This window comes from Pan paniscus, chromosome 16 (assembly GCF_029289425.2).
Source record: "Pan paniscus chromosome 16, NHGRI_mPanPan1-v2.0_pri, whole genome shotgun sequence".
Lineage (NCBI taxonomy): Eukaryota > Metazoa > Chordata > Mammalia > Primates > Hominidae > Pan > Pan paniscus.
The window spans coordinates 45,450,172-45,465,921 of NC_073265.2; the positions used below are offsets into that span (position 1 = coordinate 45,450,172).

Below are 15,750 nucleotides of genomic sequence, written 5' to 3' on the forward strand. Positions count from 1 at the left end.
AAATCAAAATCGCAACAATACACCAGTAGGAGGCTTAAATTTAAAATTCCAAAAACCCAAATATTGGCAAGGCTTTGAAGCAACCATAGCTCTCATACATTTATGGTGGGAATGTGAAAGGCAAAACCACCTTGGACTAGTTTAGCATTTAGACATAAACCTACCATAAGTATTTATCCGACAGGAATCAAACTAGATGTCCACAAAACAGATGTTGAAGAAAAAGAATGTTCATAGCATCTTTATAATTCCAAACTGGAATCAATCCAAATGATGTCAATGTAAGAATAAATAAACGCTTTGTGGCATAGTCACACAATGGAATACTACTCAGCAATTAAAAGTAACCCATACATACACAGAGGAACATGGATGAATCTAATAAATATTATACTGAGCCATATAAAACACCTAGAAAAGTTCATTCTATATGATTTTACTTATATGAAGTTCTAGAGTAGATAAAATTAATCCATGGTAAAGGAAAAATTAGAAAAAGTATCTGTCTCAGGATGAGGCTTCCCTGCTCACTGGGAAAGATCATGTACAGACAACATAATGCAATGCTCCATTTCCCCTTTTCAGGAAAGAATTTTGTCCACTGCTGGGAGTGCAGTGCAGTGCAGCACAAAGCCATGGGTGTCTGTCAGCATTCAGTGTCTGTACCCTTGGGTATGATTGCTTAGGCTGAAGGAAATATCACTTCTCAAGGTCATACCAATTTCCAGGGACAGCCCATATCTAGACACTAATCAACATGGGGATATTAAGGCCCAGCCCCTTCCCCCAACCTGGGACAGCTTTGATTGGTCATTCTATCTTCAGAACTCTTCAGCATTGCAGTTCAACTTCCCCTCTGCCCAAGCTGTTTCCTTCCCATCCATTCCCTTCCATAGATATGAATCACAAAAGCATTCCCTAATAAAGCAGTTCTTAAAAAAATATGATTCCTGGACTAACGGTATCAGCATTCCTGGGAACTAGTTAAAATGCAAATTTATGGGACCCACTACAGACCTACTGAATCAGACAGCAGAAGCACCACCTACACATGAAGAGCTTCCTATCAACTTTTTGTGCCCCACTCTTAAACATACTCAGATGGACAGACAACTGGAAAAAACTCTCTAATATGAAAGACAGGAAAAAAGGGGGTGAAACCCTTACTTGGAAGAAATAACACTATGCAAAAAGAAAACAAAATTTTAATCCTCACAAAGGTTAAGGGAAGACACGGCATTCAAGAAACACAAATTGGATACTATATACATATATTTTTAAAGTATATTCAGAAAGTTAAAAAGAGACATCTTAGAAATTAAATCTATTTAGGCTGGCTATTTTCTGTTTGCTCTTTGAAATCACTCTCTACCCTCTGTGATAACCCAGGAAGCTGGACTTTTCACCATCAGTAGGGCTCCCTTCCTCTCTGGCCAATGTTTGTCACTGGACAGAGGTAGGGATGTAAAAGAAGAGAAAGCACCTGGTTCTCTCTGACAGGCAATGAGTTAGTGGTTTGGGTAACTGTGGTTTTTCTCAGCATGTTTTGTAATATCTTTTTGAGTCAATAAATTATAAGTTCCTAAAGCTTTGATTAAAAAATTAAATATATGAAAATTCAAGTAAATAAAATTTCAAATAACAAAACCTCAAAGTTATCAAAAAAGAAATGGAATTACCTATAGACAAAGGAGTTAGAAGAATATATTTGCAATTATCTATCTTTTTACCATTACTCCAACTAGTTAAGAAAGAATTTTCAGAAGCTGGAAAGATATGCACAAAAATACACGTATCACTCAATAATAAACCACCAATGCACATCTGAGCCTGCACTTTATAAAAGCAGATAACACTTGACTTTTAAATATTTCATAATTTAAATGTTCATTTATTATTTTGGGGTTTCTTAAACATTTTTATTTTATACATGTTTATTTCAATTCAAATTTTGACAGACTAAAAGACTGTATTTTATTAGTCCATTTATAGGCAATTTTGCAACACTGATTTCTTGTGGGAAAAAAAAAAACCAGACAGATAGTAATTATTACGATCTGTGGAACTGAATGACCAGGAAAACCGACCTCTTACTGCAAACCAAGCACATGGAGATAAGCCCACCCATGCAGCAGCAGTGTCTTGATGATCAGCTGAATGGAGATATAACATCTTATGTTGTGCCCAGAAGGTAGGGTAAGGCTCAAGGCTGCAAGGGGCAAAATGTTCTCATAAAGGCAAGATTCAGGTGCTGCTTGCTGAAGCACTCCACAGACACACCCTGTCTGTCCCAATGGCTTGTGACTGCCACACAGCAACAATGAACACAATATACTCTCACTCTCACTCTCAGAGCAAGTATCTTCCCCTTATGAGAATGAATTCAGGCAATTCTTTACAAAAATGACAGCATTTGTTCCAAGGCACCAACAGTATAAAGCTTTTTAGAAAATACACAGAAATAAACAGACTAAACATGGGAATTAGTTCTTAATGGTGGAATCTGTTACTACTGTATCTAGTGTAATAATAACTTCGGATAGATTACAATCAAAATGCTTATCAAATAGACTGTGCTGTGTGAGGGAATGTCTGACCAAAGAGTATTCTCACAGGCACTTTGGGTGCTGGCTGGTAAGCGCTCACAGGGGTTCTTCTCAGTGCCAGAGAAGCTGAGCATCACATGTATTTGTAAAATCCTTCTCCAGACTTCTTGCCAAGCTTCTTCTCTGCCATCAGCTTTTTCAAGGATGGGCTGGGCTGAAATATGGGGTTCTTTGTATCTATTTCATGCCATCCATCCATGATGAACTGCACAGAATCCAGCCCAACGTAATCTAGAAGCTCAAGTGAGCCCATGGGGTACCTGGCTCCTAACTTCATAGCAGTGTCAGTGTTCTCCTTGGATACGTCACCTCATTCATGCAGCCTGACTGCTTCCATGAGGTGTTGAATCCTGAGACAGCTGACAATAAACCCAGGAGTGTCCTTGCAAGGAACAGGATGCTTTCCCAGGGTTTTGCTCAAGTTTACCAAAGATTCAAATGTCTTTCGGGTGGTCATTGGTGTTTTAAAGACCTCTACAAATTTCATCAGGGGCACTGGGTTGAGTAAATGGAGGCCAGCAAATCGGTCTTGTTTGGTGGTAGCATTGGCTATGCTTGTAATTTGCAAAGAGGAAGTGCTGCTGGCAAAGTTGTATGTTCAGCAACAAACTTGTCCAACCTCTTGGAGAGCTTGATTTTCACCTTTAGATTTTCTACAATGGCCTCTACCACTAGGTCTGTGCGGTGGACTATGGATATTGCATCTGTGCTGGTTGATATGCTGCTTAGGGTTTTCTCCACAAATTCATCAAAAGCCTTAGGGTTTTCTACAAACAACTTCTTTGTCACTTTCCTAAGGCTTTTCTCAATTCCCTCTTTATATTTTGCCAAGATGTCCTCTGTCTGGTCTAGCAACACTACTGTGTGGCCGGTCACTGCAGCAACCTATGTGATGCTGATGACCATCATGTGCTTGATGATGATTTTTCTTGCCCAAGGATGTGGACAAGGAAGACAAAGAGTACATGAACTGCCTGGTGATGAAAGCCATGGTGCAGTGGCGGCGGCGACTGCAACAAGACCCAGGCAGGAAAGGCGCGTGTGGTGTGGGGACCAGCAGACGGGCAGCCTCTGAGGCCATTTTTTATTTTTGAATAAAATGATACTACTAATTTTATCTGCAAATAAGTTTTGTTCAAATGACAATGTATGCTCAACATTAATATTTTTCTAATTTTTTAAATTGATGATTGTTGATAATTGATAATGACAGGCATTGAACTTCCTGTTTTGCTGATTTTTAACTTTTACAAAAATTTTAATTAAATAGTATCAGTCTGGTATTTTGGTATTAGATTTTAAAAAACAAAATTTCAGTACCATAATTGTGCTGTGGTATCATAACTATTACATTTATGGAACATGCTAACTACTCATCTTCTAAATCTTTCAAGATTTACATCTCAAGTCATATTACCAGAATGTTATTGATATAAAGTAGTAGGGAACAGGGGGAAAACATCAGCAATAAAGCAGAAAAAAATTTAAGCAACAGAGATGGCTTGAGAAAGCATATTGTGTTTTCTCTAAATCAAACTATAGGGTGAAGCTAGATAAAGCTTTCTTATCCAGGGGGGCTACACAAAAGAAATAATAAATTTTAGGAAGCATGTGTTTAAAAATTAAAAAAACTTAGTCTAATCCTACTTTCTCACAAAGAAATGTCACAAAAATACCATGTAATATTTCCCTTTATTCAAATTTAAAGATGATACAATAAATAAATTAGCAGTCATGGGCCAAACATATATAATATATAATACAATGTAAGCAATAGTATGACAGAAAGAACATTTAGATATCTTGTTTGCTAGAAACATTTCAGAAACTTTCCCCAGTTTCAACAAATCATTGATAAACTATTTTTTACTGCAGAAAATATTCTAGGAGACTCTCACTTGTCCCTTCCAACACCAAGTTTAGCCTCTATCCAAAAGTTCAATGCTATTTTTACATTCATTTGGAGTCCTCAAGTCTGAAGTCAGAGTGACTCACAATTCCTATATACTTGATTCAGATTTCTTGTGTTATAGAAACAGAGGTATCTGTGAATACCAGATACTAGATTTAACCCAAAGACAATCTGAAATAGAGGAGGTATACTATAATAGATCAACGAGAAGAAGCTCTTACATTCTATCCTTACCAGGACAAATCAAACTCTTAGCTTCTACCCCTATAAAATAATTAATTCTGTTAAAAACACATTGACTTCAGATCCCTTTTGCAGGTTGTGACTTGGCTCGCAGTCCATCATAGCAAAACTTACTTTTACCTTATACTTGCTTATATTAAATGAAAACTATTTACTTTTACTTTTGTTTGCTCATATGCTATAAAACAAAATTTTTTATATTTAAAAAAATAATAATAGTCATAATAGTGGCTAATGCTAAAAAGGTGTAGCCAGAAAAAAAGGAAATAAAAAACATTCGGAATCACACCATGAAGACATTTAAATTCACTTACTTTGTCTTCTTAAAAATAATGGATTCTGTTGGTAAGGATGGGGAGAAATTGGAATCCTTGCTCATTGCTTGTGGGAATGAAAGATGATATGGCTGCTCTTGAAAAACTTGACATATCTTCAAAAAGCTAAAACAGAGAATTACCACTTGACCTAACAATTCCACCCAAAGAAATAAAAATAGGAATGCAAACAAAAACCTCTACACAAATGTGCTGATGTTCATAGCAGCACTGTTCACAAGAGTCAAATGGAGGAAACAACCCAAATGACCATCAGTGGATGAATGGATAAACAAAATGTGATATATTATTAAAATGAAATATTATTCAACCATAAAAAGGAATGCAGTATCAACAAATGCTACAATATGGATAAACCTTGAAAACTTTATGCTAAGTGAAAGAAGGCAGACATAAAAGGTCACATATTGTATGACTCCCTGTATACAAAATCTCCAGAATAGCTATATCCAGAGAGATAGAAAGCAGACGAGTGGTTGGTTGGGGTTGCGGAAATGAAGAGTGACTGCTTAATGCATATTCCTTTTGGATGATGAAAAATGTTCTTGAACTAGATAGAGGTGATGGCTACATAACACTGTAAAGTTACTAAATGCTACTGAATCATACACTTTATGTGGTTAATTTTTATGTTATTAATTTTACTTAATAAAAAATAATTGGGATCATAAAATTAAGAAAAAACTTCCTTTAGATACTACTAGTGCCTAATCAACAGATTCCAAACTATCAATTCTGTTTCTCTCTGTAATCCAAGTTGCCTTTGAAATAGTCATTGTTCTTAGTACTTGCCTGCTCTTATGAATTTTAGAGACTCTACTTTTCATGAAAGGAAATTAACCAAAGACCAGTGTTTCTCAACCAGGTACTGACATTTAGGATGGCACCCTGCTTTACTTTATGGGTTTATCAAATGCATTATAAGATGTTTGGAATCATACAATGGTGTTCACTAAATGCCAGCAGTGCTTCCTAGACATTCTGACAGCTAAAATTGCCCCACATTATTTCCACGTTTCTAGTTGAGAGCCACTGCTCTAGAACAAAATGACATATGCTATGTATTGTGTTACATTATAAGAAGTTCCCTAATATACGCAACTCAATGCTCTACAAATGAGTCATTTCAAAAGCTCACACGTTTTTATGTATGGAAAGTAAACTTCTTGCTTTTGACATAGGATGCTATAAAGATTTATAGATTTTATTGTTGTTCTAAACATAAAATCTAATTTCAGCCAGAAGAATGAACTTTATCATAAGGTAACTTGTGCCTGATATTTGATTACTAGATCATATTACACAAATGAATTTTCAACTTCTATTAATAACATTATTTCATTCATATATTTTCTTTGCTTTTTAAAAAATATTATCAGGTTCCAAATATATAGGAAAGTTATAAAGAATAATATAACACCCATGTACCTGCTAGCCAGTTTGAACAAACTTGAACTTTTTCCTTTTTTCTTTAAGGAAGAAAACTTTACAGATAAAGTCCCCATGGGATCTTTTCCTATCTCATTCCACCATTCCTTTCTCAGTGGTGACCACTATCCAGAAGTTGTTATTATTCCCATGAATGTATATACATTTACTACAAATGCTGACTATCTCCATAAACAATACAATAGTTTTGTTTACTTCACAGGCATGAAGTTCTGTGGCATGTATCACTCTTTTTTTAAAAAAAAATTTACTTAACAGGCATTAGAAGTTTATCTATTTTGATACATTCTAGTTTACCCATTTTAACTGTTACATAGAAGTGTGGATTCAATTGTGTGTCCAGACCCCTCCCCAAATTTGTATGTTGAAGCCCTAACCCCCAAGTGCTGTATCTGATGGAACGGATACAGCACTCGGAAGGAATCAACCCTGCTGGCACCTTGATCTTCGACCTCAAGCCACCAGAACTGGTAAAAAAAAACAAAAAACAAAAAACAAATTTCTATTAAGCCATCAAGTCTGTGGTACTTTGTTATGGTTGCCCTAGCAAACTAATATGCACGGTATTCCATTGTTTGAACATACTGCTTTATTTATTCTTTAATAATGGGCTCTTAACGGTATTTCCAGCTCTGTACTGTAACATACAACATTGCAACAAATGTTTGGTATGGAGATCTTGTTATTCATATTGCAGGACTTTTTCTTGGACACATACACAAATATTCGCACACACACTACAGTATGTTGATCTTCAACTTTCTAATTATTGCCAAATTGCCTTTCAAGGTAATTTTGGCCAATCTATACTCCATCAGCTGTGTATAAGACTGATTTCTCTCTATCCTCTCCAAAATTGGTAATGACAGACTTCTGCCAATCGGATGGGTATGAAATATTTTGTTTTAAAATGCATTTTTTTATCAGTGATGTTGAACACCTTAATGTATTTGCTGATCACTAAGTTTTCTTCTGTGAATTGCCTACTCATATCCTTTACCCCTTTTTCTACATGGTTGTTTTTATTATTTTATTTACTAATAGAAGCTCTTTTTATACTTTAGATACTAATCTTTTGTCAACTACTTGAGTTACATCGCCATCAGCGGCATGTTGCTTTTTTTAACAGTGTTCATTGTCCAAGGAAAATTTTTATTTTAATATAGTCAAATATTTTTCTTTATGAAAAGTGCTTTTGACATGTTTTTAAAAATCTTCCTTACCGTGAGCTCCCGAAGTTATTTTATTTTCTTCTAAACTTTTGCTTTTCACATTTGGGGGCTGAGTTTTTCTGGATTCCATGTGTGATGTGATAGTTTTTTTTCATATAGATAATGAAATGTCCCAGTGGGCCATCCCTTCCCTTGCACACAAGGCCTATGTCTTGTTAACCTGCTTCCTAAGTCTAGCACTTTGCCTGGTACACGTTAGGCAATTATAAACATGTGACCAATAAAAGGAAGGATGGAAGAAAGAGAAGGGAGAGAAAGGGAAGCAAAGTAGGGATAGGAGTGTGGAAAAAAAGTATTTGGATCATGGTCTTTGATACAAACTATATATTTGAACCACAGAAGTCAAAGGGTATTAAAACAGATTCAAGGGGTGGACTGCAGGAAGATGGGCTTTCCAGGATTCTGGAATGCTAGAGGTAAATATATCACTTAAGTGCATCTGGGCACTGACTCTGCTTTCTCTCCCCCAGGATGAGAATATGGTCTTGCTAGTGCTGAATTAGTTCAAAATTCAGAAAATTGTGATGTTATAAATATCATTTATTAAGTCTTTGCAGAATGTTCAAGAAAGCCTAGGTACAAAAAGGCAATGATATATTCAGAACTTGATACAGCAATGCTAGCTGAACCTTTCTCGTAGGGACGGTGGCTATATGTACCACAGGAAACCTAAAGAGATGGGAAAAACTTTTTTAGATATACTGTATTTGCTGCTATTCAGAATAGTCACTTGGTTTCTACATTCTTAACTAAATAATTTAGGAGCATACAACAGGTGGGTAATAGCCTCTTCCAACAATCCCTAACCTGAAGCTCAAAGGCGGAATGCTGTAGTGGAGGCAGTATAAAAAAGAAAAAAAAGAATGGGACCTAGAATGACTTTTGCCTCAGACGCCCTCAAAAGAAAAACATCTCTCCCTAGAGCAACATATGTCTAGTTCAGTATAGTCAAGGAAATATGTTCCATTAGAGTAAAAGGGGCTCAGCCTCCCAATGTAAGTACGCAACACCACCTACAAAGTATTCTTGCTGAAATATTGAAACATATCTCTATTTAACTACCAATTTATAGTAATAAAGGGGAAGAGGAATATGCTACATAGCACCATGAAGATAAAATCAGCAAATCCAGACTGTGGGAAACTCCATAGGACAAAGGATCCAATTTCTTCAACAAATAAAAAACTTCAAGAAAAAAAATTTTAAAGGGATCTAGAGTTTGAGAGATATCCACCAGTAGCCATAAGGACACTGATTCAAACAAACTGTAAATGTGATATGATGTCTGGGATTCCCTTCAAAATAACCAATGAAGACTTACAGATAAATAAGATTAGCTATGAAACTAATTGTTAAAGTTGAATAATAAAGACCTGAGAGTTCATTGTCTTTTCTCTCCTTTTGTATACATTCGAAATTTTTTACAATGAAAAGTTAAAAGAGGGGGCTGGGTGTGGTGGCTCAGGCCTGTAACGCAGCACTTTGGGAGGCCAAGATGGAAGGATCACTTGAGGCCAGGAGTGCAAGACCAGCCTGTTCAACATAGCAAGACCCCATCTCTGACAAAGAAAAAAAAAAAGTTAAAAGAGAGGAAGGACTTAGCAGATCCTTTTAAAAGGAAAAGCAAATAAACCATGTAGGACCTACAGCTAAGAGACTGCAGTCTGAGACCTAAAAACCTTCTGATGTTGATTTAAACTGTGAAAAACTTAAAATTTACAAGAGAAGGCTGTAAATCAAAGATTCAACCACTATAACCAGTCTACTGAGTGACTGTTAATCAGTATTTACTTAAGTTACCACTGAGTGATACTGAAAGAATATTATTTGAAAGTGTAGGATATAATGACTCATTTTTGCTTTCTAATGAGTTATTTTCCTTTTTTGCTGTCCTTCCACGTATAGGTATCTTTCCTTACGTGATTGCTGGTTGCTCCAAATGCTGAATTTTACCATTGTAATATTTAAAAATAGCTAATTTGCTCTAACAGGATTGTAAAAATATGTATTTTGGGGAGGCAGAGTACTGAACAAATTGTGCTGCTCTCTTTAGCCTCAATCTATATGCCTTCCCTGTTTTCTTTAATGCAAGCATTTTCAGGTTGATATTAATATTAAAAGCTCAAAGAGTCAACAGGATTCAAATATGTCAAATAACAGGAAAGCATTTGCACATATAATATACTCCTTAAAGTTAAGAAGATCTTCAAATAAATTTATTTAGTAAGAAACACCATGGTAAATATAGCAGGAACCAAAAACATGGTCTTGACAGGAAGAATTCCAATTCTGCAACTACTAGCTATATGCCCTTGACTTAGAAGAATCATTTTTCCCCTGAGGCATACTACATCTCGAGTTTTTAAAATAAAGATTCAACATTTACATAAAAAGCCATATTGTAATAACAAGCATGTAATAGGTTCTTAATAAATGCTACATTAAAACTAAATCTAGTCTAACCCTTTCATTTACAAATTAGGATAAAAAATGACTTGTACAAGGTCACACACTGATTTTTATTTGGCTCCATTATCCAGTTAAAAATGCTATGATTATGTCTGATAATAATGCCTCCACTTTACACTGGGATTTTAATCAAAAAGAATATTTTGTGCCCCAGTCTTACCATTTTGGAACTTCCTTTGTCATAGAAACATTATATATTGTCAGTAAATAAGCTGAATTAAAGGTCAGTGCCCTCTAGTGCTGAACCTTCAGAGGTAGGTGCAGGTTCCAAATACAGGCAAATTTACCTAGTCTACAGAACAGGAAACAATCTCCATAAAAATAATGAAATGAAAACATGAGATAGCTACATGCACAGCGACCCATCTGTAAGGATGACTGTTCTCTCTGGGAGATGAGATTTTAAGCCTTTACTTTCTTTTCAAACATTTAAAAAGCTTTTTAAACTTTTTGTTATTGTTTAAGTTTTTATAACATATAAAACATTTAAAAAGAAGCTAAAACACAGGGCAAGATAACATCACTGGATTGCACAGTGGGGAAAACAACTCTTCTTCTCCTACTGCATAGTTTCAGAGGAAGTTACAAACCATGCAGCTTAGTATCTAATGTTACATTAAGAAAAAGTCGTAAAAGTGCTGTAATCCCAGCACTTTGGGAGGCCGAGGTGGGTGGATCACGAGGTCAGGAGATCGAGACCATCCTAGCCAACATGGTAAAACCCTGTCTCTACTAAAAATACAAAAATTAGCTGGGTGTGGTGGTGCATGCCTGTAATCCCAGCTACTCGGGAGGCTGAGGCAGGAGAATTGCTTGAATGAGGGAGTTGGAGGTTGCAGTGAGCAGAGGTCGCACCACTGCACTCCAGCCTGGCAAGCCTCGCCGTCTCAAAAAGAAAAAAAAAGAAAAAGTTGTGTCAGAGATAAGGCAGATCTTTAAATTGAGAAAAACAAGAGGATAAATGTGACTTCAATTTTTTGAATGTACTTTAGGTGCCACCAATAGGTGACATGCTATGTATGTACAAGTCTTTTTTTTTTTTTTAACTGAAAAGCATTAAACCAGCCCATGGTATTAGGTGCTTAAATGATTATAAAAAAGAAAACCAAAATGGAAATGGTTTAGAGAGCTGAAGTTAAAATGAGAATTCCATTAAGGTGGCATATCCAGGTAATGGTGCTTAATGGGAAGACTACGGACTATACCAGTGTCTCATATAAATTAATATGAGAACATTTCTTGAAACTGTAGCTAAAATGGCCTACAGGTATACTTGTAAGACATGACTTATTACTCTTTTCTAGAGTTAAGAGTTTATTAGGGCAGTAAAGGGTTCAGTATCCCAAATCTGGTCCAAAAAATAAAGTCGCCAAGTTCAATGTCCTGTAGTCCTCCACTTAAACCCAAGAATCACAGAACTTTTCTTATCACAAAAGGCAAAACAATTTGAAAACCAATTTGATAGTTAATATTAAAATTCTCTTCCACAAGGCAGTAATAGAACCAAAGGAAAGAAAATCCAGCCTAAAAGCATTTCAATCTATAAAGGAGAAGGCTATCTAAGGAGATCAAAAAATTACGAAGTAATCTCCTCAATGTTCAAATGATGCTCTAGAGAGGAAGATATCAAAACTGATATATTTTTAAAGATAGAAGAGTTATTAGTGGAAATAGGTAAAATAATTTATTAAGGATATAGTTAGATACGTCTAGATTTTTCATTTTCCTTCCTGTGCCTAAAGCATAATTCTATGTAGGAATGTCTGGTAGTAGTCTCTTTTTGGGCTACTTCAAAGCGATGTATGGATAAGAAATCATTTGTTTTTTGGCCAAAAGTTTAAAAAACACTGGCCGGGCGTGGTGGCTCACGCCTGTAATCCCAGCACTTTGGGAGGCCGAGATGGGCAGATCACGAGGTCAGGAGATCGAGACCATCCTGGCTAAAAGGGTGAAACCCCGTCTCTACTAAAAATACAAAAAAATTAGCTGGGCACGGTGGCAGGCGCCTATAGTCCCAGCTACTTGGGAGGCTGAGGCAGGAGAATGGCATGAACCTGGGAGGCAGAGCTTGCAGTGAGCTGAGATCGCGTCACTGCACTCCAGCCTGGGCGACAGAGCGAGACTACGTCTCAAAAAACAAAACAAAACAAAACAAAAACCACACAGCCACACAGAAAAACTGCCAAGTAACACAATTTTTCCCTAGACCAGAAAGCTTTATAAAAACCTAGATAATCAGGCTTAGTCTCTGAAACCTATCACTTCATGGGAGAAGTGCCTACAGTCTCACTATCCAATAGAAATATAATACAAACCATAGAAATCTTAAATTACCTAGTACATTAAGAAGTAAAAAACAGATATTACATTTAGTAAAATATTTTAGTGTGTCAAAATATTAACATTTTGATATGCAATGAATATAAATATTGAGGTACTTAAGATCTTTTTCATACTAAGTCTTTGAAATCCAATGTGTATTTTATACTTACAACACATCTCAATTTGATTTAGCCACATTTCAAGTATTCAACAGCCACATGCAACTAGTGGCTACTGTACTGGACAGTGTATGTCTATGGCACAGCATGTCTCATGAGCTATACTTAAAAGTTTGGGCCAGCAGCTATAGCTCACACCTGTAATCCCAACACTTTGGGAGGCTAAGGCAGGAGGATTGCTTGAAGCCAGGAGTTTGAGACCAACTTCGACAACACAGCGAGACCCTACCTCTACAAAAAAAATAAAATAAAATAAACGAGCCAGGTGTGGTGATGTGTGCTTATAGATCCAGCTATGTGGGATGCTGAGACAGGAGGATGGCTTGAGCCAAGGAGTCTGAGGCTGCAGTGAGCTATCACTGTGCCACTGCACTCCAGTCTGGGCGACAGGGCGAGACCTTGTCTCTAAAAAAGAAAAAGAAAGTATAATGACTGTCGCAGAGGTGAGCATACAGAGACAAAAGAGGTCATCTGTTATTCTGACAGGGCTTACATCCAAAATGTACATAAAACTGCCAATCTCTTGGGTAGACTGCCATCAATCATGATACATGCAGATTAATTCCTTTCTAGATTTTACTAGGACAGCAAAGTGATCAGTATCTCAATATCTGCCCTCCCCCTACCAAAAAAAAGTGACTAAGCTAATATCTTATTGCTCTTCACTTAAAACCAAGAATCACAGGCACAGATCATAAGGCATTTATGTATTACAGTCAGTAAGGGATTATAATAGAACATGGGCAAGAGTAAGTTGTCAAGTATAAAAGGTATCTGAAAACGTGAGAAGCCAACCATATGACAACCTGGAACAGATAGAAAACTGCAAAGTTAGTACAGATTAGTGACATATTGACAGTATTCTAGAAGTACACTTTGTGAAGACACTTCTTCCTAATATCTGTAGGTAACCCACAGAGAAAGTGGCTAATGTTCAGGTAAATTTAGGAATTGCTGGGTTAAATAAAATGAGCCAGGATTTTAATATTGTTTAAAATTGGATTTTAATTTAAGGATTAAGTTCCCCTATCCTTATAATACAAGACTGATCATGAAACTCTCAGAGACGTGTGAACCAGAGTAACTCCATCTTAAATAGGAGCTGGGTAAAATGAGGCTGAAACCTACTGGGCTGCATTCCCAGACATTAAGGCATTCTAAGTCACAGTATGAGATGGGAGGTCAGCACAAGATACAGGTCATAAAGACCTTGCTGATAAAACAGTTTGCAGTAAAGAAGCCGGCCAAAACCCACCAAAACCAAAATGGCCACGAGAGTGACCTCTGGTCATCCTCACTGCCACACTCCCACCCACACCATGACAGTTTACAAATGCCACGGCAATGTCAGGAAGTTACCCTATATGGTCTAAAAAGGGGAGCATGAATAATCCACCCCTTATTTAGCATATCATCAAGAAATAACCACAAATATAGGCAACCAGCAGCCCTCAGGGCGTCTCTGTCTATACAGGAGCTATTATTTCATTCCTTTACTTTCTTAATAAACTTGCTTTCACTTTACTCTATGGTCCTGCCCTGAATTATTTCTTGCATTTAATCCAATAACCCTCTCTTGGGGTCTGATTGGGACCTCTTTTCTGTAACAAAACCTTTTTTTTTTTTTTTTTTTTTTTTTGAGATGGACTCTCACTCTGTTGCCCCAGGCTGGAGTGCAGTGGCCCAATCGTGGCTCATTGTAACTTCTACCTCCTGGGTTCAGGTGATTCTCCTGCCTCAGCCTCCGAGTAGCTGGGATTACAGGTGCGTACCACCACGCTTGGCTAATTTTGTATTTTTAATAGAGATGGGGTTTCACCATGTTGCCTAGGCTGGTCTCGAACTCCTGGCCTCAAGTGATCTGTCCACCTTGGCCTCCCAAAGTGTTGGGATTATGGGCATAAGCCACCGAGCCTGGCCTGATCACGAACCTTAATATGCTAACATACGTTGTATCCATTTGAGAGTGGGTTGGAGAGCTATCCTATACATCATTTCCCAAACTAATGAAAAAAACACTTTATTTTCATGGATCATCTTGAGAAACTATTAGACCATGTTGGGGAATGCTGATTTAAAAGCACAGGTAAGGCTACTCCTACAAACCCAGGGAAAATCAGTGCCAAAGTATTTGTAAGCAATATGAGAATATTGTAGGGCTAAAGCTTTGAGGGTCTAGATCCTTACAATATTTTAATGTAAAGTCTAATAACTAAATGATCAGGAACACCTTTTTGATTTGATCAAAACCAAAAGGTAATGATCTATGGAGCTATACTATCTACCCATACCTACATTCAAGTAATAATGGCAATGGAATATAGTATGAGTGTAATTAAAATCTTACCCCAAATAATCTTATTTTAGTCTTATGCTCTTAAGACCAAAAAAGGAACTTAATGAAATCAAATGGGAGTCAGGGTCATGCACCTTACTCTAAACCTGCTACAGTTCAAACTAGGCATGCTTAATAATCTGTGAACCTCAAAGCACAAAGTTTAAAGAAGTAACTGACCAATGAGAATAAGTAGTATACATAGAAACGTCTAAAACGATCATATTGTCTAGAACCAAAAGGCACCTGAATGCCTATAAAGGCATCTATTAAGACAATAAAGGCAAAAGAAGAGTATTTTCCCCTAAGAAAGAAGAGTTTTCTACGGCTTGTGGAGAGCATTTCAAAAATTTAAGACAAAGCACATACTCCAAAAAATATTGTCTAATTTCTCCAAATCCCTAGTCTGAATTAAACGCTCTTTCTACATCACCAAAGGAGAGAGAACATAAAATGAAGTTGTGAGTAACACTTTAGTTTTCAGAGCAGATAGTTGTAATTGCCAGTAGCAGGAAACTCAAGTTTTGCCAATTCCAGTGGGTAGGAAAAGGCTGTCTTAATTTGCCTTTCCCTGAGAACTAACAAGTCTGAACAAGTTTCTCTAGGTTTTTGAACACATTTCCTTTCCATGAAATGCCTGATTATGCTTTTTGCCCAAATTTTGTTTC

General features: G+C 36.7%; 1 protein-coding gene and 1 pseudogene across 2 annotated transcripts in view; both read right to left on the reverse strand.

Moving 5' to 3' along the window:
* Positions 1–15,750, reverse strand: part of RFX7 (regulatory factor X7) — a 154,801-nt gene that overhangs the window by 98,929 nt on the left and 40,122 nt on the right. The window lies entirely within an intron of this gene.
* Positions 2,680–3,630, reverse strand: LOC103783228 (hydroxyacyl-coenzyme A dehydrogenase, mitochondrial-like; annotated as a pseudogene).